This window comes from Canis lupus, chromosome 2 (genome assembly GCF_003254725.2).
Source record: "Canis lupus dingo isolate Sandy chromosome 2, ASM325472v2, whole genome shotgun sequence".
Classification (NCBI taxonomy): domain Eukaryota; kingdom Metazoa; phylum Chordata; class Mammalia; order Carnivora; family Canidae; genus Canis; species Canis lupus.
Genome location: NC_064244.1, coordinates 76132692 through 76158546, shown reverse-complemented (window position 1 = coordinate 76158546; position 25855 = coordinate 76132692). Strand labels below are relative to the sequence as shown.

At 48.7% G+C, this 25855-nt stretch overlaps 1 protein-coding gene across 1 annotated transcript in view; it reads left to right on the top strand.

Annotated features, from left to right (window-relative positions):
* The first annotated feature begins 2466 nt into the window (after positions 1-2466).
* Positions 2467-25855, top strand: part of ALPL (alkaline phosphatase, biomineralization associated) — a 53970-nt gene continuing 30581 nt past the window's right edge. The window contains exon 1 of the mRNA XM_025447283.3: positions 2467-2615. The gene's annotated coding sequence lies outside the window, so the exon portion shown is untranslated. The remainder of the gene's footprint in view (positions 2616-25855) is intronic.

The following is a 25855-nucleotide window of genomic DNA, read 5'->3' as shown; positions in this document are numbered from 1 at the left end:
AGGGCATCTGAACGGATGCAGGGAGAGTGACTTTCTCAGGGTCCCCAGAATGCTAGGGCAAAGCTGGAGGGTGGGGTTTCTAGTTTCCTATCCATGCCTCCTTCCTGCTATGCTGATAGCACCAGGAGGGGAGATACCTAGGGAGCAAGGGCAGCGATAGTTGCTGGGTGTCCCCTGCCACAAGTTGAATTTTCCTTGTGGGACAAAGGCCAGGAGCAGGATAGGAGAGGTAAGGGAGGAAGGTGGCGAGGATGCCCAGGCAGCAGTTCATTTTGTTGATAACCTATCAATGGACCCCCAAGGTGGGGTGGAATTTTAGGGAAAATCACCCAGACACAGAGGCCCCAATGCTGCCCATGTGGTACAACTAGAAGAGCTGTCCCTATAGCTTTGGGGAAATCAGAAGTCAGGGGCAGGTGTTGGGGGCTCATGATAGGTGGGATGGGCTTCCCCCAACTTCCTGCTGGCTCTGCCTCCCAGCCTCTGTCCAGGTTGCAACAGGCAGACTTTCCATGCCTGGGGGGGTTTGCCGTTGGCTCATTTGATGATGAGCCACCATCTCAAGCCTCCTGGTATCTTTAAACCCTTCCTTGGCATTGGGAAGCAATGACAGACCCCCTCTCAGATTCTAGGCTCAGTTCTGGATGTTTTCATCCACAACGTCTCATGGAAAAGTGTTGTTATTTCCTAAAATTCACTCATTTACCACCTCCATGATTTTTGCCATAATAACCTAACCCATTAAATACATAAATAAAAAATATTTACTCAATGTTTTGATTAACTTCTTAAAAAACATGAACGTATGTCAAAAGGAAACTTTGTATCGCTCTGATAAACAAAGAAACTGTACCAATTGCTAAAACAACAGGAAGAAAAACAAATAGGAAGACATTCTTCCAGGAATGGGAGCCAGGTCCCAGTTCTGGCTCCAGTCTTATTGATAAGTCATATGCTCTTTCTGTTTTCTGTTCTGTAAAATGGGATTGTTGGGAGATATTACATGCAAGTTGCCTGGCCCTGAGCTGCCGTGGAGCAGGTAAGAGAGTTCTGGGCTGGTTAGTGGTTCTCCTGGTGCTGACATGGTTTCCAATCTGCTCTGGACTTGACCCCTTCTTCCCATCAGGAAAAAGTGACTGCAGGAAGATTGGGACTTAGATATTGAGGATGGCAGGGATCTGGGGGACCCAAGATCACTGCCTTCAAATCTCTGGCTGCTGTGGGTTAGAGGCACAAATTGCTCCAGGCAGCCCTAAGGCCATTAAGAATATCCTTTTCTTGGGAGGTGGTGAGTTCTTTGTCACTACAGACATTCAAACAGAGCTTGGGAACCTGGAAGGAGATTGTCAGAATTCCAACTCAGTCTGGGTCTCAGGGATGGGGGGCAACCCCCTCCCACCTGTCCGTGGGGTGCTGGTCCCCGGGGAGCAGGGATGGGGCCTGTAGCATTCAGCATCTGCTCCTGTCCACCCCCCTCACATTTATCTAGAATTTTAGAGTTTCCTGTGTACTTTCCAACCACTGTCTCATATGACTGTCCCAGCCCGTCGTGAGGGAAGCCAGAGGGGACAGTATCTGCTTGCTAAGAAGCAGGTGGATCCACAGGAGCCAAGTGACTTGTGCAAGGTCACCAGGGTGGAGTCTTGAACCTGGGCTGGCTGATTGCCTTGCTAGGAAGAGTGGCTTCCTCCTGTCACTCAGGGAGGCTTGCGGCTGGGACAGGTCAGCATGAATGCTGCCCGGGCCCCTTCCCTCTCAGGATAAAAGAGGTAAGAGCCCCCGTCCAGCGGAGGCTCCCCTCCAGAAGCCGCCCCTCCTAGGTCACCCTCTGCTTCCTCCGGGCCTAGTCCAGAGAGTCCAAGGGCAGGGACGAGGGCTAGCGGGGCAGCGCTGGTCTGAAGTGGGAAGGGAGAGCGCAGGGAGAGTCGGACAACACAGGGGGACAGTGGCCGGAGGACACGCGGATGCAGACGGATAGAGATGTGGAGGGACCCGAAGGGAGACAGGTAGACGCCGGCAGACACAGACAGGGGCAGGCAAGGCTGAGGGCGGGAGGAAGACCCCAAGAGACCCGGGACGGAGTTGGAGCCCCAAAGACGAGTGGGATCCGCGCGCGGAGACGGGAGTGCGCCCGACCTCGCAGGGGGCAGGGCCAGGGGCCCGGCGGGAAGCCAGGAGGCCGAGGGGGCCCGGGAGCGCGGGCCGGGGACGTGCCAGCAGCTGCCGCGCCCCCCTGCATCCAGCGCCCCCTGCATCCAGCCGCCCCGCCCCCCCGCCCGGCATCCCGTCCCGCACCAGCCGGAGCTCGGGGGCCGGGGGCACCCCGCTTCCCGGCAGGGGGCGCCCTGACCGCGTGGCCCAGGTGCCGGCCCGGGCTCTGGGGGGGCGGGGCGCGGCGGGGGCGGGGCGGGGGCGGGGAGGACCGGGCCGGGGCCGGCGGCGGGGGCGGGGGCGGGGGCGGGGGCGGGCTGCCCCGGCCGCTCTCCGGGCCCCTCGGCCGCCTTTATAAGCCCGCGGGGGAGGTGGCCCCGGCCGCGTCGCGCTCCCGCCGTTCCGCGCCCTCGGTCCCGGCGCACCGACCCCAGGGCGGACCCTCGCCCACCAACTCTGCTCAGGTAAGGATTCGGTGCCGCCCCCGGCTCTCGGGGACCCCCCGGGACGCGGTGGATCCCGGTCCCTCCTCCATCCTCCGCGGCTCCGGGGGTGGCGGCGAGCATGGCTGGAAGGGTCAGCGCGCGGAGCTCTGCGCCGCCCCCTCCCCGGGCAGCGGGTTCGGGACCCGCAGCACCTGTCGGCTTCCCGCGCTCGCTGGGCCGGGCTCCCGCAGCGCGCTGGGCCGGGCTGGGGCTGGACGTGGCGCCCCGGGGAGCGCTGGCCAAGGGGACCGTGCGGGGAGCGCCGCCACTACGTAGTCCTGGGGTGTCCTGCCTCCCAGGTCTCTGCCCACGACTTAACACCTTCCATCGTGCTCCTCTCCCCGGTGTCCCGTGGCTGAGCAGCCCGGAGGATACCCCCTTCGTGGGAGATCAGGCTGCCAGCCCCAGCGCCCTACCTGGTGCCCTGCCATGCTTCCCACCTGCGGACCTCGACATCACGCCACTGCCTCCTGGGGAGGGGGCCAGTGTGTCCCTGTGAGGTCCCAAGTGGTTTGGGCCAGAGCTGGGATAGGTGGAGGGAGGGAGGCCCTGGGGGAGGGGGCTCTCAGACCCGCAGGGTGGGGGGATGGGGAGAGGGGACGTCGGGCCAGTGGGTGTTTGTCTGGGGGTTGGGGTGGGCACAGCAGCCGAGGGGGCAAAGCTCTGGAGCCTCTGGCTGTGCAGTCACCTCGGGCTGTGCGATGACCTCTGGCAGTGCTCAGGTGAGTGGCCCAGATTTGGTTCCCATGCCCATTTTCAATTAAAAAAAAAAAAAAAAAGTTAAATGCCTTGTCACAATGATGGGGGTGGAAGCTGAGAAAAGCCCCATCATTGTCTCTTCTGACCCCTTCCCAACACATAATGGGGAGGTGGCCTTTACAAAGGCCTCTGGGTGGAGGAGGAAAACACTGGAGATCAGAAGAGGGGGCCATTCTCAGGCCAGAAAGAGCTTTGAACTGGGGAGAACTGCAGGTGGGCAGACTTCCCAGGGAAGCAAGGGTTGGTTCCCACACTAGTGAGGGTGACAGCTGTTCATTGATTGCCTGCTGTGTGCCAGGCCCGCTCCAACACTTGACATGCATCACCTGGTTGACAGATGGGGAAACTGAGGCTTAGAGAAATTAAGCAAGTGATGAGACTAGGACTTGAACCCAGAGTCTAATCCAAACGATCTTAGGTTCCTGATTCCATTGTGCTACCCAAGAGAGAAGGAGCAGAGCCTCAGTTCCAGGACTCCACTCCTACCCACCCTCCAAACCTGCTTTCTCCAAACGTTCGCTCCTCCCCACCTGGGTCACCCCCTAGCCCCCTCCATGCCACCTACTCTACTCCCTTGTCCATCTTGTCCCTCTGTCCCTTTTTTTTTTTTTTTTTGCTGAACTTCATGCATCTGGATTCACTAAGTAGAATAGACCTCTGACACAGCTCCCCAACTTCCCTGCCCCTGGAGTGAGACCAGCATGAGCGTCTGTGTCTGTGGCACCACCTGTAAAATGGGGAGTGTGCCTCGTTCACACGAGGTTCACAGGAGATGGTTGTGAGAAATATAACTGAACTGAGGCCAGCAACAAAATACTATCTTTATTCAACACCCATGAAGCTTTGCTCCAAGCCCTCTTCTAAGTGCTGGCCACGCAGCAGTAGAGAACAGACAATCCCTCTTCGCGAAGCGATATTTGGACATTTGCATAGAATTAGAATCAATTCAGAAGGTAGGAGATTAAAATGCAATAACACGTGTAAAATTGGTTGGCCAACGTTTTGTTCTCACTAATAGGAAAGGTAACCTAGCTGTGTGACCTGAGATGAGTTCTGGGTCCTGTTGTTGCTTCAGTGTCTTCCTTTTTAAGCTGAGGACATCAATAAACTACTTACTGGTGGTGAGACGTGGATATGACTAATGCGTGCAAGGTGTTTAGCTGGTGCCTGTGCTTAAGAAAATATTGGTACCGTCAGCTCTAATCTCAGCAAAAAATGCAGTACTAACCCTGGGCGTATGGTTATGTCACTAACTGCCCCTGAACCCAGGTCACCCACCTTCACCCAGGCTCTGCCCATTCTCCAATGGGCTGCCCTAGAGGATGGCACGGTGCCCTTGCCCATACTCAGAAGCCACCTCCTACCGTCCTAGACACAGCCTTGATCAGGAGCCTGGAGCTTTGTGCTGGGCACAAGTGTGGGGCTGTTAACCTCTCCAGGGCCTCCCGCCCTCTGCCTGTTATCATACCTTACCGTGTCCCAGCTTGGAAATGGAGTGAAACAGAGCTCAAGCCCTTCCTGTCCAGGAGCTTACCTATCCGACATTACCTACAAGTTAGATGCTGTCCTCGCCTTACCGATAAAGAAACTAGTCTTAGAGATGGAGGGGATTTTTGCAAGGATGCACAGATGCTACCTGGGGAGCTGGGATGAGGGACCAGGTGGCGGGAATCCCAAGTCAGGCGATCTGTGTTCTACACATCTCTGGGGAAGAGGTCCACTTAATCCAGGAGTAGGATCCAGCAGCACAGCCCAGAGTTCTCACCTTGAAATAGGCCCCACAAAAGTTATTAGTATAGACCCTGGAGCTCGGAGAGAGGGAACGTAGCAGGGAGAGTTGAGCCAGCTGGGCTAAGGACCAGCGCTCAGAAATCTGCGAGGCCACAGGAATGCTGACTCAGCTTTCCCAGGGCATCGTAGTCACAGACTGGAGCGAGGCTGGGCAGTATGGCTTCATTTTTTTTCCCCCTTTCCTTCCAGAGGTATCCTGACTTTTAGAGGGCAGCTGGGGGCCGTAGGATTGGAGGTTTATTCCCAGCATTCCTACGTAACCCTGAATGAGTCACTTTCCCTCTCTGAGCCTCAGATGAGGAAATCACCTGTAATGTGGGTTAATAATGTGTACTTTGCAGCTGCTATGAGGGGCCAGCAAGATCATAAATGGTTTTCCAATACTGGGATGAACCAGGCTTGGTAGCTGAGAAGGTCTATGTTCCCAGGGCATTTTTCCTTCAGCACTGGAAAGCAATCCATATGGGGCCAGAGAGAGAGGCCCTATTTAGGTTCAAAGGCCTAAATAACCAGCAGGGGAAATCCTGGCTCTGGGCTCAGCATCTTGGGTTCCAGTCCTTGCTGTGTGACTTGAGGCAAGTCACTTGGCCTCTGAGTGTTGGATCCACAGTAGGCCCTTAGCAACTTTGTCCACAGAACATTCAAGAACAGTTTCTATTTTTCCACCCCCTCATGCCACCTCCCCAACATTTCATGATTGCTCCCAGAAAAAGTTCATGCTTAAAGTTTTCCATGCTGAAATTCTCAACCTCACTGTGGCATGAAATCAATTGTTTGCATTTAATTTGACTTCTCAAATTAAGGGGTAAAATTTGAGATGAGGGTAGGGGGTTGGGGGAGGAGATGAGGAAAACGAAGTTAAACCAGATGTGTTTTTGTTTAACTGTCGGATAGTGGTTAAACTGCCTGAGCATTACCATGGTTCTTTCTGGATTCCAGTAACCAGGAGTCAGGTTTCACTAAAAATTGTAGTGTTCCTTCCCAGCAAATGTGGGCTTGCCCTCCCTATTATTATTATTATTATTATTCTTTTATATTCATCTGCAGCCACAAAGTACTAAGCGGTGAGAATACCTCACAGATGCCTGGGATTTCAGAGCTGGAAGGTGTTTAGAAGCTAGCTCAGTCAACTGGCTGCTTTGTAGACCAGGGAGACTGAGGCCCAGAGAAGGGAAGGGGCTTGCCCAGGGTCACCCAGCCGTTTAGGGCAGAATTGGACTGGGAATTCAGTCTCTAGGCTCAAAGGTCGGTCCATGGCTTTTCTAAAAGTAACCATTGTCTTGAATTTGGTATTGTCTCACTTCCATAGTACATCCATAGTGTATCTTTTTTTTTAAGATTTTATTTACTTATTTATTCATAGAGACACACAGAGAGAGAGAGAGAGAGAGAGAGAGAGGCATAGACACAGGCAGAGGGAGAAGCAGGCTCCATGCAGGGAGCCCGACGTGGGACTCGATCCCGGGTCTCCAGGATCACACCCAGGGCTGCAGGCGGCGCTAAACCGCTGCACCACCGGGGCTGCCCAGTTTATCTATTTTTTGACAAGAAAGAATTGTTCAGGGAGGATGCAGACGGTGTGGATTGGTAGGAAAAGGATCTTCAACTCAGGAGAGCAGAGTTTTAGTCCTGAGCTGTTGATATGTGACCCGATATGACCTTGGGCAAGTCACTTCTCTCTCTGAGCTTCCATGTCCTGTCTGTAGGCCACAATGCCTAACGTCTGCAAGATCAGGAATGAGTTTGGTTCAGTCAATTGGCCTTCCAATATTTATGGCCTTGGTTATGGCAGGTCTGTCACAGACTGCCCTCCAAATGGGGCAGGGGACAGCTGTGGCAGATTGTTGACTTCTGCAGTGATTTAAAAACATTGATTTAGATGTTGCTGTTCAGCCAAGTGATTTCATTTTGCTTCTCTTGAAAGCTCAGAAGATGTGGTCACACTGGGCCACATCCCGGCCTGGCCACCGTGGCTGGAGCTGATTAGCAGCTGTTCTGTCCACTTTACCACAGTCCCCATGGCTCTCTTCGCCCTCACGCCCACTAACCTCAGGGACATCACCTGCCTGCCTTCTGAGTTTGCAGTTTCTGGGCCAGTTTGCAGTGAGGCCTTGGAAGGAGGGCTCAGATCTCATCTAAATGACTGCATGAGGCTTGGGCCTTCCCTCCGGGGGCTCACAGTAGGAATGTGGGACATGTGGACATCAGCCCCTCTTCTGTGGCTACATGGAGGGAGCTTTCCTCCTGCTCTGGTGGTCCCTGGAAAGAATCTAAGGACTTTCGAGGTCTAGAGGTGACAGCCTCAGCCTGTCGGGACTTAGACAGCTGGGCCTGGGGCCTACCTACTTGGGGATGGGCAGTCCTGGGTGCTTCAGTGTACAGAATATGCGGCTCTCTCAGGAAACGGACTCCCTGGACTAGCACCAGCTCAGCTGATGCTCCCAGCAGCACTGTGTGCTGGTGTCACTCACTTCCTAGACAGGAAACATCATCTTGCACTCTGAACCCATGGCTCTGCGGTGTCCCCTTTGCTGAGTGCCAAAGCCTAGCTGTGATAGGCAGGCATCGTGGCAGCACAGACCTCCAAGTCACTGTGATTCTAGAAGTTGTCCACCTTGCTGTAGGGGTACAAGGTGAATAAAGAGGAGCCTCGATTCCTGACAGTACCACAGGCCCCCTTGTATTTGCGCTTGTGGAGGAGTCAGAGACATGCATTTAAGTACCTGCAGGGTACCTTTCACCTTCAACATTATCTCTGATCCCTTACTTCCTCCCCACCTCCCAACATTTTGCAGTTGAGACTGAAGTTCAGAGGGTAGTCATGTCAAGTTCAAACCCTTCCCCTGTACTGTACTTCTGATCCAGGGAAGGGAAGAGAGGGGAGGGGAAGTTGGCAGGCTATTTTTGGGAATGAGACCTCCATGACCTGGCAAGCACCCCCCTCCCCCCAGATCTCAGTTTGTGATTCAGGTGAGTGAGCTTAACCAGGTCAGGTGTGCAGGCTGCTGGGCAAAGCTCAGCAAACATTTTATGTTCTTGAGAAAAGTGTTTAGGTGGCTTTTATTGGAAAAGCCATGAATCCAACCTTTAAAAGGATCTACCATGTGACTTTGTTAAGTCAATCTCCTGCCTTCTTTGATCTACCTTTTCACTTTGTCTGTGAAACAACAGGGTGGGTGGCCTCTCAGATGTCAGGCTGAGGCTCCCTGGTCTGTGTCCTGTAATCCCCCAGGCTTCTTGTCAGCTGTCACTGAACTGTGTTAGGCTTGGCCTTTCTGAGTATTATCTGTCCACTTCTCCTTCCACCTGTCCCCACCCTGACTTACTGGCTTCTTAACATGCAGGACATAATAACTAACCATCTGGCACCATTCTGGGCAGAAAGTGCCTCAGTCTTCCTCCCTTCTCTCACTCCTTTTTTTTTTTTTCTTTTAAGATTTTATTTATTTATTCATGAGAGACAGAGGCAGAGACACAGGCAGAGGGAGAAGCAGGCTCCATGCGGGGAGCCCTATGTGGGACTCGATCCTGGGTCTCCAGGATCACGCCTTGGGCTGAAGGTGGCGCTAAACCGCTGAGTCACCGGGTCTGCCCCCCCCCTCACTCCTGCTTAGCACTGCTGTAGCTGCTGTTTTCTCTGCCTCCACACCCCACACCTACATGTTCTGCTGCTAACTAAATGTCCGCAGATAATACCTGCTAACATTGATTGACAGGCCAGCGGTGGTGGCCCAGTGCCTCATCTGGTATTGCTCATTTGGTCTTAACAGCAGCCTTGTGTGTCCAGGGCTATGATCCCCGTGTTACAGAGGAAGAAACTGAGGCACGAAGTCAACCAGCTGGGAAGTGGGAAGCATACAGTTTGTCCCCTACCATCGCCAATCCATCCACTCAGGGCTGCTTCCTTCTCTGTTGACATCAATGACATAATCCATTTTCCTAGAAGAATCTGGTTCCTTATTTATTTTGAAATCATCAAACTTGGTAATTAATATTTCAGTTCAGTTAGCCAAGAAGATATCAAAGATGGACAGGGTTCCTCTTGGCAGCCTGTCCAAACCATGCCTGGATCACTCGAATATTTTTTTATGTAAAAATGTTGTGGGTTCCCTGCCTCCCCCTCCCTTTTACCTAATCTTTTTTTTTTTTCCCCTTTTACCTAATCTTGATCATTACCTCTGCGTCAGGAACTCAGAGCTAATCACTTTGAATGCCCTTATTGTATTTTTTCTTGTATTGACCTTCTTGTATTGTTCTCCCTTCTATTTTACCAAGCAGCACACTGAAGCTCAGGGAAGCTCTGTAACTTTTTCAAGGACACACAGCTGGAAAGTGGAAAGAGAACCAAATCGAGGTCTCACGCAGGCTTGCTTAATCAGATTAACATCTGAATTCAAATCTTTGGATACAAGATACAAGCCCTCAGGGGATGGTGCTGTCTACATTTGTTTTCACTGGAACCATCTGCCTCTGGGGCTTGCACAGTGATTTGTGGTAGGAAGCCTGAGGGATGGGGATGAGGAACCAAGTGGATGGTCCTGTTTGGGCCCTGTTTGGGTGGCAGCTTCTATTCTCTCAGACAATTGGTTTTGGGGCCTGGACACCCCCTCTTCTAGTCCAGAGGAAGGAAGTGACAGTCCTGGCAGGAAGCATCCTTGGACAGCCAGAGAAGCCTGAATTTGAGTCCCAGCCTGGCCATTTCTCATGCTGTGTGACCTTGGGCAAGTCCCTTTTCCTCTTGGCTTTCAGTTACCCAACCTGCCAACCATGGCTTGTATTGAGTGAGGCAAGAGCTTAGGGCTTTTCTAGCTAATGGATGGCAAGTAGTTGGCTTGCATGTTGCCACTTGCCTACCTTACACTCAAGTCAGACACTAGTCAACCACTGCCCTTTTTCCTTCTGAACCTCCAGTTCCTTCTAGATCAGTCCTCCAGGCAGTTGTTGTCAACTAATTAGAGTCAGTGTACAAGACTAGAGGAGATCCCAGAACCAAATTAGATTTTGTCATTGTGTAGAGGGTGGAGAAGGGACAGGCCCGGGGTGGCTCCCAGGTCAGTGTCATCCTACTCCTCAGTTTCCTTATCCTTGTACAGGAAAGAAGAGGTGCTCCGAGCTAGAGTGGGCCAGAACTCACCACTGGTGTAGGGTGGGGACCTTTACTGGGGCACACTGGTGTGCTCATGTTTAGTTCTCAGGGGGGTGATGCTGGTTTTTAGGGCTGGTGACTACCCAGGCTTTGAAGTGAGAGTGAAGGGCGCCTGGATGGCTTAGTCGGTTAAGCATCGGATCCAGTCCCACTTTGGGCTCCCTGCTCAGCGAGGGCGAGGAGCCTGCTTCCCCTCTCCTTCTCCCTCTCCCCATTTGTGCTTTCTCACTCGTTCTCCCTCTCTATCTCAAAAAAAAAAAAAAAAAAAAAAGAATAAAGTGAGAATGGAAAGAAAGAGGCTGGTTGCGGATCATCCTGGAGAGTTAGGCTCACTCCTCCCCTATCCTCTATAATAGTACCAATAGTAGTAATAGTGGTGGTAATGAGAGTTATTAACGTTTTACAAATATTATGCACCAAGCCATTCTGCTACGTTTTTTATGTATATACACTTTTAATCCTTCTAGCAACTCATTCTTCAAGTGAAGGAAATGACTCAGAGGTGAAGCAATTGGCCTGAGTTGCCCGGGGAAGGCAAACTCAAGTGGGTCAACCCATTGAGTTGCACATCTGTGCAACCCCGCAGCTGACTCCCTCCCTGGCTGGGTGTGGAGACTGGCCAACTGCACTTGCCTTTCCCCAGCTCACCATCCTCACTTTTATTTGTGACCGTGACACTCCTTTACCTGTAGAGAGCGCTCTTCCCCATGCAGCACCTTGCACATCCTGAGGGGGATCAGCCCAGCAAATGGCATCTCTGCTTTGGCAGTTTAAAAAATTGGGCCTGGGGTCCAAAGGGAAGAAATGGTAATCCCTGCACCAGGGGATTTAGTGTTCTAAAGTCTGTTCCCTGGGCCTTGCTGAAATGTTGGCCCCGGGGAGCAGGAGTGGGAGGTGGGAACTCAGGAGGAGTGGGAGCTGACCCCTGACTGAGATGGGGTGGGGCTTGGCCCACCTATCCTGGCCCACCAAACCCACCTATCCCAGTCCTAGCTCCTGTTCTGACCAAGCACATGACCCTGGACAAGTCACTTTGATACTCCCCACTTCAGTTGCCAAGCTCCCCTCCTATTTTTCCATTTTTAAAGCCCATTTATTTATTTGTTTAAAATCCCTACTCCCAACATGGGGCCCAAACCCGTGACCTGGAGATCAAGAGTCTCATGCTCCAGTCTCATGCCTGACTGGCTTAGTTGGTGGAGCATGCAACTCTTGATCTTGAGGTTGTGAGTTTGAGCCCCACATTGGCTGTAGAGTTAAAAATAAAATAAAATTAAGAAAAAAAAAAAGTCAGGGCAGCCCTGGTGGCTCAGTGGTTTAGTGCCACCTGCAGCCCAGGCTGTGATCCTAGAGACCCAGGATCAAGTCCCATGTCAGGCTCCCTTCTCCCTCTGCCTGTGTCTCTGCTTCTCTCTGTGTGTCTCATGAATAAGTAAATAAAATCTTAAAAAAAAAAAAGAAAAAAAAAGTCACATGCATCACCAACTAAGCCAGCCTGGCGTCCCTTTAAAGCCCCTTCTTATTCATAAACTCACTGAATCCTTAAAACAGCCTGAAAAAATATTGTCTGCATTTTGCAAAAGTGGGAACTGAGGCTTGGGTCAAATTGATGGGAAAATCAGCCCTCAAACTCAGGTCAGAATCCCAGGCCAGTTAATAATCTTTCCCCAGATGGCTCCCCTAGACTCTTGCAATCTGATCATCTAAGTAGTATCTGCCCCAGAATACTAGTTCCTGGAGGGAAAGAACCCCATCCAAATCCTTTGTGAATTCTGGCATCTAGCAGGGTGCTGCCTTCAGCAAGTGCACAATGTCCTTGGCTTAACGAAAGGCCGCCACACCTGGCGGGCCTTTCCCCAGCCCAGCTGGACTCTGTTACCATAGGGAACCCCGTGGAGGCTGTCCTGCTGGGTTCAACCCCTGAGCCACCTCAGGATGAGCCTGGCTGCTCTTCTTACATTTCCATTGGTGTCTTCACTGATGATGTCAACTCATAAATACTTTGATAGCGATTGGCATCAGGACAAGCCAGTTTCCCATTGGTGGCTCAGGCCCTGAGTCAAATATGGGTTCCCCCAGCAATTACCTCTCTCACCAGTCTGTTTGTCCGTTTTGTTCCCAGATGTACCCTCAGTGCCAAACAACACTAATTTATTTAATAATAATAGTAACAGCCGTCATGCACTGCATCTCTGTGTACCATGCTTTTTGGCACAGAGTACACACTTAATACACATTTGGTGAATGAATGGGTACTCGTGCATCATACCCTGAGACTGGGCCTAAACAGAAGTTTCCAGGAAGGGAAATCAACCTGTTACCTCACCCCTGCCTGGAATTAGCCCCAGTGTGTGTCAGCTCCCTAATTGCCCATCATGACCCACAGCCAAGAGCCGCAGAGACTAGCACCTCTCCAGGTGAGGAAGGACCATGACCGCTCCAAGGGAGGTATTGCTGTGATCTGGTACAGAGGCAAAAATGATTCTCATGATGGTTAAATAACTTGACCAGGGTCACAGGGCTGGTAGGTGGTGGAGCAGGAATTTGGACCGAGAGCCTGGAGTCTCCCCTTTCCCTCCCAATCTACAGAGGCAAAAATGATTCTCATGATGGTTAAATAACTTGACCAGGGTCACAGGGCTGGTAGGTGGTGGAGCAGGAATTTGGACCGAGAGCCTGGAGTCTCTCCCCTTTCCCTCCCAATCTGCTGAACAGATTGGTTTTGGCTCTGCTGTGTCTATCTGGGGATGTCTGGTTCCAGTATTCCAGGCCTGGCTCCAAACAATCTCAATTTATTTAATAATGATAATAAGAGTGGTCTTTCACTGAATCCCTCTGGGTGGTGTGCCCTGCTAAGTAAGTGTTTATATACCCTTCTCTGGTCATCTTTACCTCCCCGCAGAGTAGTCCTCAAAACTCTGTTTTTAAAGGTAAAGAATAGAAGCACAGAAGAGGGCTCAAGGTCATGCAGCTTGTTAGAGGTTAAGCCAGAATTTGAACCTGGGCAGCCTGGCTCCAGAGTATGGGCCCATAATCATTTAGTACTAGATAAATCTCTGCAGGCCAGATGTGTAAACTCCTCCTGAACCTCCTGGTTCTTCCGGAGCCAGACTTGAGGAGGAGGTGCAAGGCAGGAACAGACTCCTCGACACTTCCCGGCCCCCTAAGCTGAGGAGTGCAAAGTTTATCTATCCCCTGTGTGATTCCTGGGGAAAGGGAGGATTGGGGGTGGGGGGCACAGCAGGACAGTCCTGGTGTCTCTGGGAACCAGGGTCAGGGGGAGGCCAGGGCAATTAGCCTGGCTGAAGCCACTGCTAACTCAGAAACCTCATTGGGAGATTGGCCCCAGCCTCGGTCCGGGGATCTGGCCTCAGGCCTGACCGTCCTGGGTTTCTATCCCAGCCTTCCAAAGTCTTCCTGGGGCAGAAAATGTCAGAGCCCTGGCTTATATGAGAATTTTGCACTGAAATTTCCTCCTTCAACACCAAATCCTTGGGTGGATCTGCCTGTCCCCCTTCTCCCTTTTGGAGGCAAGTGGATCCTTTCATCTTGGGTAGCTACGTGGTTTGAATAATTGGGTGTTTCCTAAGTGGCACCTGGTCACTGAGAGCTCAGCTGTGCAAGGCCTCTAGCTGGGGCTCTGAGGCAGGCCCGTCAACCTCCTCAGCCGTCACTGAGGGTGAAATATGGGGAGAACGCTTATCTTATTGGTTTGGCCAGGTCGGGCCTTGGATGATTCCTGTGGGAGGCAGTGCTGGCTTTGGGCTGTGTCCTCTCGTGGCCTGAAGTGGCTCCTGGTGGGAGAAGTAGGGGCTTTCCCTGCTCAGGATCTTCCTGCTGGAGTGGCCTTGCTCACCTGGGTGTCAACTTCTTGGCACCTGTCAGGGTAAGGAAAGGAGGAAGCAGAGTCCAGGAAGGGAGAAAGATGAATGTGGAGGCCAACATTCATTCATTCAACAAATATTTTCTTATCCCAACTGCCCATTAGGCACGGGTCTAGGTGCTAAAATTCATAGATGAATCTGATCTAGTTTTTGCCTTCAGAGAACATCCAGTGTTTGAGGAGATCCTCATGTAAACAGACCCCTACAGAGCCCCAGCTGGTGTAGGATGAAGGAAAGTACAAGAGCCATGGGCCCAGAGGAGGCCACCTCACCAAGCCTTGGGCAGAATTTCTGGAGGAGGTGGCATTAGATCTGTTCTCCCTCCCCCAACAAATATTTACTGAGTATCTTCTATAGGCACGTGTGGTTCTAGGTGCTGGGATACAGCAGCGACCGCCGTCAAGTCCTCCAGGAGCTCAATGGTATTGGAAGAGACAGACCATAAAGTAATTAAGTTAATTTCAGACTGTGGGAATGCTGAGAAGAAAATAGGATTGTGAAATAGTGGGGGATTGGAGAGGAGTGGAGGCCTCTTCACTTGGCAGGGCAGGAAAGGATGAAAGAGGTGACCTTTGACCTGAAGAAGCAGGAGTGAGCCCAGCATAGTCCTGGGGGAAGAGTGTTGCAGGCAGAGGGTGAGTCAGTGCAAAAGCCCTAAGGGAGGAAAGCAGGGCAGAGAAGGTAGGAATGGTGCAGGGTGGGGTTTGGGAGGTGATGTCAGAAGTGGGCAGGACCCAGAGTTCGTAGACCTCCCACCAGCTGTGGAAGAATGAGCAGGGTGACCAGGACAAATAAGGGGTTGGGTGACCTCCCGTTTGCTGGATGGCCCCTTAAAAAGCTTGAGTGGGAATGTCCTTTGGGACTTGCCATTGCCCGCCCTCTCTGAGCACAGATGGGGTGGCTGAGGCCCAGAGAGGGAAGATGACCCTTCCGAGGTCATAAAGGGAGGTGGTGGGACTAGATCTAGGTCGCATAGCTACCAACCAGTTTTTAACCAATATGCCCACACAGCCCTTCTGAATTAAGGTGGACATTTATTAAGCACTTAGTGTTTGCCAAGAAAGTTACATATGTTGCCTAGTCTGAGGAGGAAGGTGAGGCTCAGAGCAGTACAGGGACCTGGTTAAGGATCATTCAGACCTGGGTTCCCTATAATTGGCCCTGGCCAAATGGATAAACCCCAATTTACTTATAAAATGGGAACAGTAATGGTTTCTAGCTCATAGACTGTTGAGGATGCAATGAGAGTACACATCTGGCGCTGAGCAGTTTTATTTTTGTATAAGTGATTGTATGGACCCTTGGATCTTTCAATAGATTAATCGTGATCCTTGTATCAAGCACTCTCATCACTGGTCCTCATGGTCCTTTGTCTATTTTATTGTTAAAAATAAACTTAAGCCTGGGTGGCTCAGCCAGTTAAGCATTTGACTCTTGATTTCAGCTCAGGTCATGATCTCAGGGTCCTGGGATCCAGCTGCTTTGGGCTCCATGCTCAACAAAGAATCCCTCTGCCCCTCTCCTGCTTGCACTATTAAATTAATAAATCTCTTTTTAAAGATTTATTTATTTATTTATTTATTTGAAAGGGAGTGAACACAGTGGGGTGGAGGTGGAGGGTAGGGGGAAAAGGAGAGGGAGAAGCAGACTCCCTGTGGAGCAGGGAGCTGGATGCTGGGCTCAGTTCCAGCACCCTGAGATCATGACCTGAACCAAAGGCAGATGCTTAACAGATTGAGCCACCCAGGTGCCCCAAGTAAGTAGATTTAAACCCTTATGAACCATCATCCACTACCAGGACTAGAACAAATTTTTTTTTAAGATTTTATTTATTTGAGAGAAAGAGAAAGCATGAGCAGGTGGAGGAGTAGAGGGAGAGGGAGAAGTAAACTCCCCACTGGGCAGGGAGCCTGATGCAGGGCTCAGTCCCAGGACCCTGGGATCATGCCCTGAGTGGAAGGCAGATGCTTAACTAACTGCCCCAGTGTCTTGTAGATTTTTATTTTTTTTTAAGATTTTATTTATTTATTCATGAGAGACAGAGAGAGAGAGGCAGAGACACAGGCAGAGGGAGACACAGGCTCCATGCAGGGAGCCCGACGTGGGACTCGATCCCAGGTCTCCAGGATCAGGCTCTGGGCCGAAGGCAGCGCTAAACCGCTGAGCCACCCAGGAAGCCCTGTTTGATGGTTTTTCTCCTTTAATCTGTTAATGAATTGACTTACATGTATAGATTTTCTAATAAACCATCTTTGCGTCCTAGGATAAACCTGACTTGTTCATTATGTGTGTGTTTGGTTATGGTTTGATAATATCTTGCTTAGAATCATTATATCAGTTTTCATGAATAAAGAGGGCTTGTAATTTTCATTTTTATATTGTACTGTTTTCGCCTTGGTATTGCAATGATAACGTCCTCATAGAATTAGATGGTAATGTTTTTTCTTTTGCTTTCCTCTGGGAAAAGTTTGGGTAAATTTGAGATAATTTGTCTCTTGAAGTCCGATAGAACTCACTTATAAAATCACCTTGGCCTGTTGTTTTCTTTGTGGTGAGATTTTAATTAGTGTTTCAAGTTTTTATTTTTTTTTTTATTTTATTTTTTTTTTAATATTTTATTTATTTATTTAGGATAGTCACAGAGAGAGAGAGAGAGAGAGAGGCAGAGACACAGGCAGAGGGAGAAGCAGGCTCCATGCACCGGGAGCCTGACGTGGGATTCGATCCCAGGTCTCCAGGATCGCGCCCTGGGCCAAAGGCAGGCGCCAAACCGCTGCGCCACCGAGGGATCCCTGTTTCAAGTTTTTAATTCAGGTTCTTTATTTCTTCTCAAGTCAGTTTTGGTAAGTCCTATTTTTAGGAATGTATGTATTTAATCTACATGTTCACAAATTTACTGGCATAAGGCTGCATATGACATTTTTTAAAAGGTTTTATTTATTCATTCATGAGAGAGACAGAGACCTAGGCAGAGGGAGAAGCAGGCTTCCTGCAGGGAGCCCAATGCAGACCCAATCCTGGACCTCTGGGATCATGCCCTGAGCCCAAGGCAGACACTCGATCCCTGAACCACCCAGATATCCTTGCTTGTATAGCATCTAAAAATTATCTATCTATCTATCTATCTATCTATCTATCTATCTATTTATTTTTGAGAGAGAGAGAGCAGAGTGGGTGGGTGGGAGGAGAGGAGCAGAGGGAGAGGGATGCACAGATTTTGAGCTGAGCAATGAGCCTGGTGCGGGGCTCAATCCCAGGACCTAAGCCAAAACCAAGAGTCAGACACAACTGACTAAACCACCCAAGCATCTGGCTTGATCTGAGCTCAGTCTTGATCTCAGGGTCATGAGTTCAAGCCTCACACTGGGCTCCATACTGAGCATGGAACCCACTAGAAAGGAAGAAAGAAAGATTGTATCCCCTTTTCCATAATAATTGTCTTATCTCTATTTTGTATTTTTTTATTAATTTTTTAAAGGAATACTTGTGGACATATGAATATGTGTCTTCTGTTTTGTTGATTCTTGTTCTTTATAATCTTTTATTTTCTTTGAGTTGCTGTTTTTTTCTAACTTCCTAAGTTAGATGCTTAACTGGCTAATTTTTTTTTAAAGATCCATTTATTTATTTGGGAGAGGCAGAGAGCAGGGGTTGGGGCAGAGGGAGAGAATCTTCAAGCAGACTCCCCATTGAGTGGAACCCGACGAGGAGCTCAGTCCCACCACCCATGAAAGTATGGCCTGAGCTGAAACCAAGAGTTGGACACTTAACCCACTGAGCCACCCAGGCACCCCTTAACTCATTAATTTTTGTCCTTTCTTTGCTGTGTTCTATACTTTTTGATATATAAATGTTTTTGTTATCACTCAGTTCTGAGTAATTTTAAATTTCTACTGCGACTTTTCTTTGATCCATGTGTTGTTTACAGATGTTTTTAATATCTGAGTGTATAGGGAATTGTATATCCTTTCAAAAACATGACTTCTGGGGCGCCTAGGTGGCTCAGTTTCTTAAGCATCTGCCTTTGGCTCAGGTCATGATCCCAGGGTCCTGGGATGGAGCCCTACGACTGGCTCCCTGCTTAGCAGAGAGACTGCTTCTCCCACGCTTGTGCCCTAGTACTCACTTGCTCTCTATCAAATAAATAAATCTTAAAAACAAAACAAACATGACTTCTAAAAGAAAAAACAAAAGAACATGACTCCAACTTAATTGTACCATTGTCAGAGAATGTGGGCTATGTGAAAACCTGTCATTTAAAATGAGAGGTTTTAGGGGAGCCTGGGTGGCTCAGTTGGTTAAACATGACTGTTGATTTCAGCTCAGGTCATGATCTCAAATTGTGAGATCAAGTCCTTGGTGGGGCTCTGCACTTACTGGGGTCTGCTTCTCACTCTCTCCCTCTGCCCCTCCCTGGGAGCTGTCTCTCTCTCTCTCAAATAAATAAATAAATAAATAAATAAATAAATAAATAATATATATCTTTAAAAAAGTAAAAATAAAGCATCCTTTAAAATCCTTTATTCCTTTAAGATAAAGTAAAATGAGAGACTCGGGGCACATGGCTAGTTCAGTTGTAGAGCATGTGACTCTTGATCTTGGGGCTGTGAGTTTGAGTCCCATGTTGGGTGTAGAGATTACGTAAAAATAAAATCTTTGAAGTAAATAAAAATAAAAATAAGAGACTTGCTTTATGGCCTGGTATGTGATCAACTTTTTAAATGTTTGATAAGGGACTCCTGGGTGGCTCAGCGGTTGAGCATCTATCTGCCTTTGGCTCAGGGAGTGATCCCAGAGTTCTGGGATAGAGTCCCACCTCAGGCTCCCTGTGGGGAGCCTGCTTCTCTCTCTCCCTGTGTCTCTGCCTTCTCTCTGTGTGTCTCATGAATAAATAAATGAAATCTTTAAAAAAAAGTTTGATAAGTGTTCCTGAAAAGAAAGTGTCTATGTACTTTTGTTTCTGCCTACCTACATTTTTGTTTCAATTTATCTTGCTTTTTCTTTCATTTTAATGTTTTATTACTTGAAAAAGATTGTCAGCTGTAGTTTTTCCATACGAAGACCAAATTAACATTTGCTTATATTTCTTGGTCTCCCTCTTAAGCCTTCATATTCACTGACTTGTTTTCAGCCTCTGTGTAATCACATTATAAAATTTTCTATATATTTTTAGCATGGAGTGATTTTTCAATATATGTTCTTGTTCTTTTAAACACTAAATTTTCTGTTATTTGCTCTGCCTTCATATATCTTTATTATCATTGGTGGACTTTGTTTCTATTAGGTAGTTACTTCAAAAAAGTTTTAGAGGGTGTCATCTTGGATAAATGTGACCCCTTCAATGTATTGCCTTTCATCAGTCTTTAGCATCTGAATGACAGTTTAACTGGATATAAAATTCTTGGTTCAAATTCTTTTCTTTTGGTGCTTTGGTCAATTGAATTTAATATGTATTCCTTTGTAAGGGACCTGTTTTTCTTTAGACTTTAGAATGTTCTTGTTGTCTTTTGATATTCACTATAATATTCCTAAGTGTGCATTTTTTTCTTCTCTGTCCTGTTTGGTATATTTGGTGCCCTATCAAAGGAGATCTTTCATCTTTAGTTCCAAGGTTAACTTCATTATTTTTTGAAATATGTAGATGTTGGCACTTATACTTCTCTCTTTTTGTTGATGTATAATTTCATATAATAAAATGCACAGATTTTAAGTGTGCAATTCAGTGTGCTTGACAAGTATACATTACCTTATAAGCACGATCCCAAACCAAGATTTTAAAAAACAACATTTCTATCTCTCCAGCAGGTTCCCTCATGCCCTCTCCAGTCCATTTTGCCTCCTAAATGCAATCTTTATTTTATTTTTTTTTTAAATTTTTTTTTATTATTTATTTATGATAGTCACACAGAGAGAGAGAGAGAGAGGCAGAGACATAGGCAGAGGGAGAAGCAGGCTCCATGCACCGGGAGCCTGACGTGGGATTCGATCCCGGGTCTCTAGGATCGCGCCCTGGGCCAAAGGCAGGCGCTAAACCGCTGCACCACCCAGGGATCCCCTAAATGCAATCTTTAATCTGATTCCTTTCACTATAGATTAGACTGGTCTTTTCTGGAGTTTCACACAGATGGATTACACAGTATGTACTCTTTTTATGTTCAGCTTCTTTCACTTAGGATAACGTTTTTGAAATGCATCTATTGTATCCTTTGTTCACACCTCTTTTTGCTGAGCAGTTTGTGTGTGTGTGTGTGTGTGTGTGGTGTGGGGGTGGGGGAATTATTCATTTGATTGTCAACCTCAGTAGTTCTTTATTTACTGGATACAGTCCTTTGTCAGTTATATGTACTATGCATGTTCTTTTCCAACATGCGTCTTGTCTATTTTTTCATTTAAGATTTTATTTACGAGCTGGGGAGGGGCACAGGGAGAGAGAGGAGGAAAAGTGGGTTCAGGGAGAAGCAGACTCCCCCTGAGCACGGAACCTAATGCAGGGCTGGATCCCACGACCCTGAGATCATGACTTGAACTGGAGTCAGATGCTTAATGGACGAGGCACCCAGGCATGCCCCTTCTATTCAGTTTCTTTCTTTCTTTTTTTAATGATTTTTATTTATTTATTCATGGGAGACACAGAGAGAGGCAGAGACACAGACAGGAGAAGCAGGCTCCCTGCAGGAGCCCAATGCTGGACTCGATCCCAGGACCCTGATCATGACCTGAGCCACCCAGGTGCCCCCCTTCCCCATCTATTCAATTTCTTAATGGTGTCTTTATTTTTTCTCCTGATATCTTTTGATGGGCAGAAATTTTAACTATTGATGAAGTCCAGTTTATCAGGTTTTTTTTTTTTTCTTTTATGAGGTTAAGACTCTTTGCCTTCCCCAAAGTTACAAAGATATCCCCTTGTGTTTTCTTCTAGAAGCGTTGTGGTTCTGGCTTTTATAACTGGATTTATGATCCATTTCAAATTAATGGAGTAAGGGTTGATGTTTTAACTTTTAACTGATATTTTACCCTCCCTTTTATCTTTTCTGTTTCTTAATCCTTCCTGACTTCTTCCTGGAAGTGTTCCTCTGTCTAATATCTGTTCCCTATTTCTACTCTACCTATTACATTTGTTATTTCAACTGGTTTTTCATACAGAATATTTCCACTTGGGTCCTCTTAACACTTGATTGTTCTATTTTATATCGCTAATATCTTTCCTTCTTTTGTGTGTTTCTAGTGCTTATTTAAAATTCTTAGTCGAATGCAGCTGGTTCCTGTGGTATTCCTAATCAGTTTGTTTTGAAGCCACTGTGTTCCTTGAATTCCGTTCTTTAACCTGTGATCTCATATTTCTGGGGGCCGGGGGTGGGAGGATGTTTGGTGATTTTGTCTGGTACTGCCTAGTGGGCTGGGAATCTAAGCCTGATGCTAGTCTCCATCAGCACCAATGAGTCCAAGGAGGTGACAGTCCTGCAGTGGAGACCATCAGTTTAGCATTGCCACTTCCCCTCCCCAAGTAACCAACATCCCAGAACTGGGGCTCACTTCTATCACCCCAGGAAGCAGTAGCCAGGGAAGGGGGCTGTCTGGTTAGATAAGAATCTATGAGCCATGAGGTCTAGAAAGGAAGGGTGGCGGAGCGATTGGAGGCCTGTCAGTTTCCTCCTGAAACTGTCTTTCAGGAAAGACAGATTGTCTTTCTGCAATCCCATGTTGCCTGCTGCACTGCCCTGATTTCACTCCAAGGTTGTTGTGTGGGGGTTTTGGGGGTTTTGTGTTTTTTTTAAGATTTTATTTTTAAGTAATCTCTACACCCAACTTGGGGGCTTGAACTCACAACCCTGAGATCAAAAGTCAAATGCTCTGCTGACTGAGCCAGCCAGGTGCCTCTTGCCCTGGTTTTACTCTAGCAAACACTCATGCCAGCAGACACTTGTGCCATCTGCCTGAACAGACACTCATGTCCAAGTGAGAGTGCTGGCTTTGGTTGTTCCAGGGCAGTGAGCATGCTGGAGAAGGGAGCATATACTGGGTAAGGCTTGATGCAAAGAGGCAAGACCAGAACTCAAACCTGATTTTCTTTTCTATTTTAATATTTTCTACCACCCTAAAGATTATGCCCTCCTCCTTCTCCTGGCTGCACCACCAACCCCCTACACACAATTTAAAACCCTCTTCGATCTCCCCAGGAGATTCCATTTTCTCCATAATTTCCTAGACTTGGTGATATTTTGCTGTTTTATTACTCAGGTGTTAATTTGAGGAAGAGGGTCCAGGAGCCAGATGTCTTCCCTTACTGTTAGTTTTTTGTTTTTTAATTTTTTCCCCTTACTGTTTTAAGATTGTGTGTGGCATCCCTACTTCCACTGCACCGCCGCCTGTGGACCATCAGCTGGAGCATAGTGGCTTCAATAGAAAAACAGTACACTCATTAGAGGGCCACTGGAAGCAGCAATATTAGAACAGATGGACCAAGGGATCCCTGGGTGGCGCAGCGGTTTAGCGCCTGCCTTTGGCCCAGGGCGTGATCCTGGAGACCCGGGATCGAATCCCATGTCGGGCTCCCGGTGCATGGAGCCTGCTTCTCCCTCTGCCTGTGTCTCTGCCTCTCTCTCTCTCTCTCTGTGACTATCATAAATAAATAAAAAATTAAAAAAAAAAAAGAACAGATGGACCAAGAATTTTATTTTATTTATATTTTTAAAGATTTTATTTATTTGAGAGAGAGAGAGAGAGCGAGCGCATGCACGCTTTGAGCAGGAACAGGGGTAGGGGCAGCGCCAGACAGGGGGCTCTATCCCAGGACCCTAAGATCATGACTTGAGCCAGAGGCAGACACTTAACTGACTAAGCCACCCAGGCACCCCTGGACCAAGATTTTAAATAAGCAATGCAAAAGAAATAAGGGAAGATGTTGGCAACACAGAACAGAATAAGTGTTAAAACAATAAAAGGGCAGCCCCGGTGGCTCACCTCAGTGGTTTAGCGCCACCTACAGCCTGGGGTGTGATCCTGGAGACCCAGGTTCGAGTCCCACATCGGGGTCCCTGCATGGAGCCTGCTTCTCCCTCTGCCTGTGTCTCTGCCTCTCTCTCTCCTCTCTGTGTATTCTCATGAATAAATAAATAAAATCTTTAAAAAAAAAAGAATAAAGTGGAAATATTTAATGTGAAAAACCGGCCTCATCGTCTGCCCCTGCCCCAACGTTTACATGCACCTCACAGCTCACTGTTCTCCAAATAAGACTCTCAAGTCCCCCAGAACTTTGCATGGACTATTCCCTCTGCTAAAACTGCCTTCCCTCTACTGCTGCTGGAAGAATTCTGGTGCACCCTCGAGACTCCTCTGATGGCCCCTCATGGGCAGTGTGATACTCAGTGATGGCATGGGGTTCTGGAGTTAGGAACCCTGGCTGCTTGTCCTCATTCTTCGACTCACTGGCTAGCTGACTTTGGGAGGGTCATGCTACCTCTCTGGATTTGAGGATCCTGCTGGGAAAGAAAATGAGTGTCAGGGTAGATTATTCTTAGTCCTTTTCAGCTCTGACAAGCTGATGGGGTAGTTAAGAGTGAAGGTTCTGGAAGGGGTGGGCTGCCTATGATCCCTACTGGGTCAAGTACGTAATCACTGTATTTCAATGCCTCAATTTACTAACCTGGCAACTGTTGAGAGTTTGTACTTCATTCTGGATTCCTACACCCTGCCCTACCACTGTCTGCTGTGTGATCATAGGCAAGTTACTTAACCTCTCTGTGCTTCCCCCCACCCCACTCCACCCCCGCCTTTCTTCTGTAAAATGGAGTTGATGCTATGGATGCCTACCTCAGAGGGTAGGAGCACAATGAATGGAGCTATTGTTCTGCTGCTGGTGGTCCTTCACCATTATACAACCTTCGTCAATTCAGTTCAACAAATTCTTGATGTTTGTCTGCCAGGCCCTGCTAAATGTTTTCTAAATACACTTTCTATTGAATTTTATCTCTTAACAGAGACTCTCCATGCATCTTATCTTTACAACAACCTTGCAAGACAGGGATGACTAACCTTGTTTGACAGATAAGGAACCTGCAGCCCCAGACGCAAAGTCACTTGCGAAGCTACACAGACTCAACCCATGTCCGCCTCTTCCATAGCCAAGGTCTTTCTACTGTGCTCCAGCGTTCAGAAAGATTGGATAGGGGCTTGGGGGATTACCGGCCAAATCCAGATGGGAAAGCTCAATGAGGAGCTCCCCACCCCCTTACACATGTATCCCAGCTGTCTGGTCATTCCCTTGACCATTCCCTTGACCATCCCCTTGGCCACCCGCATGAGCTGTCTCCCCTTGGCCATCCGCACAAGCTGTCTTTTGTAGGTTTCACGCAAATGTGGGTTTAGCGATGGGCCAGAAGTTAATCAGGGGCTCATAGACCTAGGGTAGAAAGCCAAAGGGGTTCTGGGAGAGGGAGGAGAACTCTTGGAGGACAGGGAATCAGCAAAGAGGAGGCTTGAGTCCCAACAAGTCCAGAGCTGAAGATGGAAGGCAAAATGTGCGGAAGCAGATGTGGGCCTTGCCCAGAGGCAGCTGCGGAGGGTGGCACTGGGGCTGAACCCCGGCCTCTCTGTGCTCCTGCGGGCCTGGGCATGTGGCTTCACCTCTCAGAGCCTTGCTTACATCATATGCAAAAGAGCTGCTAGTGCCATTTGGTGGAGTTAGGGGAGAGGGCACAGAGGAGCCCAGCAGCTCCAGGTTAGATTAGCATATGTAGGCGGACATCAGATTTAATCCTGAAGCTTCCTGAAGTTTTCTTATCTGCAGTTTGGGAATCACATGCTCAGCTGCGAGGGATGGGATTATTGTAAGGCCACAGTGAGACGATTTCTGTGTGAGCCTTTCTCTGGCCTCTCTGTTTAAAACTGCAAACACCATCTCCAGTTTCTCCTCCCTGCCCACGTTTTCTCTGTCATAGGCTTAGCACTACCTGGCACCCTGTTGACTTTCTTCCTTCTCTGTTGTCTGCTTAGCCCAGTAGCAGGGATTTGGGTTGTTCTGTTCAGAGAGAATAGCCTCCAGCTATAGTAGGTGCCCAATAAACAGTGGTCAACTGAATGGTGGTTGAATAACAAACAGCAAAGGCCCTCATGGGTAGGGCGTGTTCAGTCAGTATCAGCTGGATCTTGGAGATGCAGGGTAGAGGCTGGAACAGCTCGTTTGGGGTGCCCAGGGCTGCCTGTGAAAGCATTTGGGGCCTAGATTTCAGGGTGGCGCCTGGTCCCTCTCCAGCCACAGCCTGTGGAGAGTCAAGCTGGATGGGCCTGAGCACTAGGGCTTCTCACAGAGCCAAGAGCCTCAGGCAAACAGGAGGCCATGATACTTGGCTTTCTTCTTTAGATTTTTTTAATTTCATTTATTTATTTTTTAAGTAATCTCTACGCCCAACATGACGCTCAAACTCATGACCCTGAGATCAAGGGTCACACTCTCTACCGAGTGAGCCAGCCAGGCACCCCTCTTCGGCTCCTTAAACCACTCTGACTTCTAAGCAGAACAGACCACCTCAGAGAAATGACAGCCCCAGTGCCAACCCTGTACCCCAAGGGCTAGGAGAAAAAGCACTGGGTTTGGAGGCAGGCAGATCCCAGAGCACGGCCTGGCCCTGCCCTTCATTAGC